Source organism: Theropithecus gelada, chromosome 4 (genome assembly GCF_003255815.1).
Source record: "Theropithecus gelada isolate Dixy chromosome 4, Tgel_1.0, whole genome shotgun sequence".
NCBI lineage: Eukaryota > Metazoa > Chordata > Mammalia > Primates > Cercopithecidae > Theropithecus > Theropithecus gelada.
This window is the reverse complement of record NC_037671.1, coordinates 28,912,247-28,915,798: the sequence shown is the minus strand read 5'-3', so window position 1 is coordinate 28,915,798 and position 3,552 is coordinate 28,912,247. Positions and strand designations below refer to the sequence as shown.

At 40.8% G+C, this 3,552-nt stretch overlaps 1 pseudogene; it reads left to right on the top strand.

The window, feature by feature from the left end:
* Positions 1-487: 487 nt before the first annotated feature.
* Positions 488-2,645, top strand: LOC112622534 (annotated as a pseudogene).
* The last annotated feature ends 907 nt before the right edge of the window (positions 2,646-3,552 follow it).

The window sequence follows — 3,552 nt, the reverse complement described above, 5'->3', positions numbered from 1 at the left end:
ATAATACTTAAACTTCAGAGCACGAAATGATATTTAAAGACTTCAATGAAAAAGCAAAGCAACAGAGGCTGTCACTTCATAAGTGGTACATTAGAGCATATGCACAAAGTACTCTATAATCTTGAAAACAAACCGCTAAAGAAAACAAACCACATAAGAAAACATGTTAAAGCTGAGAGAAATTTAAAATGTCTCCCCCACCCCCTGCTGTGTTAATGTACTAGTGGATTGGGTGATTCACAATCCATGAATTATTAACACAACCAAAAAATTATTAGCAAGAATACATTAACTAGAACTCTAATTTTAAAAACCAAGGTAGTTCAGAAACTGTCTTTGGTATATGATGTTGAAGTCTGATAAAAGGAACTCACTGGCAGCTAGTGTACTTGGTGTTAGCCAAAAGTGTGCTTGGCCAGCTCCCCAGGCAGCAAGAAGCATTTGGCCTTTTGAACTGCCTGGAGGTAATGGTCAATCATCTGTTACAATGGGTCAGGTGGGAGGCCTTACCAGTGATCCACTCAAGGATGCCATTGCAAAAGGAATTTATGATTCACATGGCCTTGGATCAGATGTCAGTGTATCTGTTTCAACATCTTACAAGATTACTAGATTATTCACTTGGATTCTCCCTGCAACTGAACTTCTATTTCTCTCGTCTTTCTTGATCTTAACCCTGGTATCTTGTTGGAAAATATTCTGATGCGATGGAGCTTCCAAGTTTGCTATAAGGAGGCAGGTCATCTATGGAACAGAAAATCTCACAGGCCAAATAAAGATGATAGATATGCATGGTTGGTTAAACAAATTTAAAATCTGCTGCAAGAAGCAAGGGAAAAAGATAGTGTAATTTTACATACTTAGAATAGGGAGCAAGCAAGATGGGAGGACCATAGTGCTGACGCTGGGAGTACAGAATGTGCAAACATCCTGTCTTTCTCTGCCACATTAACTTTCCCAGCTAATGGTGTGATTACAAGGACTACCACTGAGATTCCAACAAGGGAGCCCACAGACAGAAAGTACCATAGGAGAGGATAATGACACATACTTGCTCTGTGAGAAAGACATGCTAAACAGCTATGAGTTTTATTTATTTCTTTTTTTAAATTGACAGATAAATCTTATATATATTTATAGTGTACAACATGATGTTTTGATATATGTACACACTGTAGAAGAGCTAAATCAAGATAATTATCCATTACCTCACATATGTATCTTTTTGTGGTGAGAACATTTAAAATCTACTCTCATAGCAATTTTCAAGTATACAATCGTTGTATTAATTACAGTCACCATGTTTTACAATAGATCTCCTGAACCAAACTTATTCCTCCTGTCTAACTAAAATTTTATATGCTTTGACCAACATTTCCCCAACCCGTAACGTTTGGTAATCTCTGTTCTCCTCTCTGCTTCTATAAGTTTGATACACTTAAATTCCATATACAAGTGAGATTATGCAGTGTTTGTATTGTTGTGCCTGCTTTTTTTTGCTTACCCTAATGTTCCTTAGGTTCACCCATGTTTTCACCAATAGCATGACTTCCTTGTTGTTAAAGGCTGAATAGTAGTGTCTTTCTTGAACAGAGAACACATGGTGGCAGAAGGGGTGTCCTCAGTAGGTGGCTGAATCAAGGCCTTGAAAATACTGGGTGCTCGTATAACCTTCGGTGTACCCTGGATATTTAGTGTTAGCTGTTAGCTGTATATTTAGTATAGCGTAAGTATCTTGTGCTCAGGTGTCTTGTTTATTTTAGGCCTCATGAATATAGGTATCTCTTTGTCCTCCCATTTCTTAACCTATGTATGACATACTTATTAATTTCCATGAATACATAACAAATGACTTTCATACATTCACGTCCAATTCATTTACTTGCCCTCTATAGAAGAAATAAATATTCTCAAATTATACAAAAAAATACATATTATACATGGCTTTCTTGGAGCCCTTTCTAGAGATTGTAGAACACTTCAAAACTTTAGGCATATCAAAATCTGTTTCTAGCTTCCTGGAAAAGAGAAAAAGTGTCTACAGGTGATAAGGAAAATCCTGCAGATACTTGCATTCAAAGAAAGTCTGGAAAAAGTCTGATTGCATACAAAATAGTGGAAAAAGGCATGTAAAAGTATCTGCAGTTCTGCTTTGCTTAAATGAGGCACCTTCCAGAGAAGTTAGCCATTAAGGGGTGTGTGTGTGTGTGTGTGTGTGTAAGGGATATAGTCCTTTTGGTTTGGCATTAGAGGGCACTACTTCGCAGGGGACACGTGGTTGTGGGAAGCAGGGCGGCGAGGCTCGCGCTGAAGTCCCAGATTTGGTCTTCCCTGGCCGAGGCTCCAGCGCCGTCTGCTCCGGAAGGGAAACTATGCCGAGCGGGTCGAGGCCAGAGCGCCGGTGTACCTGGCGGCCGTGCTGGAGTAGCTGACCGCCAAGATCCTGGAGCTGGCTGGCAACCCGGCCCGCGATAACAAGAATACCCGCATCATCCTGCGCCACTTGCATCTGGCCATTCGCAACGACGAGGAGCTTAACAAGCTGCTGGGCAGTCACCATCTCACAGGGACGTGTCCTGCCCAACATCCAGGGCGTGCTGCTGCCCCAGAAGACCAAGAGCCACCACAAGGCCAAGGGCAAGTAACGTCTCCAGATAATAAAGCCCAGCAAAGTAGATGACCTACTTTTCGAGGGGAAAGAAAAAGTAAAACCAAAAGGCAGGCACCAGGTTCAAGTAAAAGTATAGGCCGATAATGCCCAAGAGTATTTCAATGAAGTCTCTCCATTCTTTCATTCATTACCTTCATACTCTTGATACTCTCCACTTTGTTTTCTTTACCAACATTATGTCACACTGGTTTCCTGAAAGCTGAGTTTAGCACTGGATTTCCATGCAAGCTGTATTAGGTTGGTGCAAAAGTAATCGCATTAAAAGTAATGGCAAAAACCGCGATTACTTTTGCACCAACCTAATAATTTTGTGAAAGACATTTTTATGTGATATCCAGAAAAGCACTTATAAAGCAGTTTTGTTCATGTGGGCTGTTTTATTTGCCATCAAGTTATAATGAATTTGTCAACTGATGATTAATTTCTTCAAGCCTAAGGGACGTGCTTTAGTGCTTTTTATTTGGCATGTTCAGATTGTATTTGGCCTTTAGATATTTTAATATAGGGAGGTATGTATGTGCCAGTTGGTTTAAGGTTTCACTCTGTGGGCTGTCAACTTCCCCAAGAGGTCTCATTCCAGGGAGGTCAGCCAGGCTGATGTAAAAGAGGGTTACAGGCCAAAGGACGCTCCTGCAATGCCCTCTATCAGCCACATTTTTGCCAAAGCTGGACTCTGCAGAGTCCAGATCTGGAGAGTTCAGTAAGGTCTGTAACCTGTAGTTTTATGGAGGGTACCCTAGGCTTCATTTCTAGATAAGCCTGTGTCCAAAGCATTGGTTTAGATTGATTTCCTTTTGCCTGATACTAACTCTAAGGGTAACAAAATCCTGTCTCTGGAATGGTGTTGCATCCGCTAGGAATGAGCATTTGGCACAATGTGG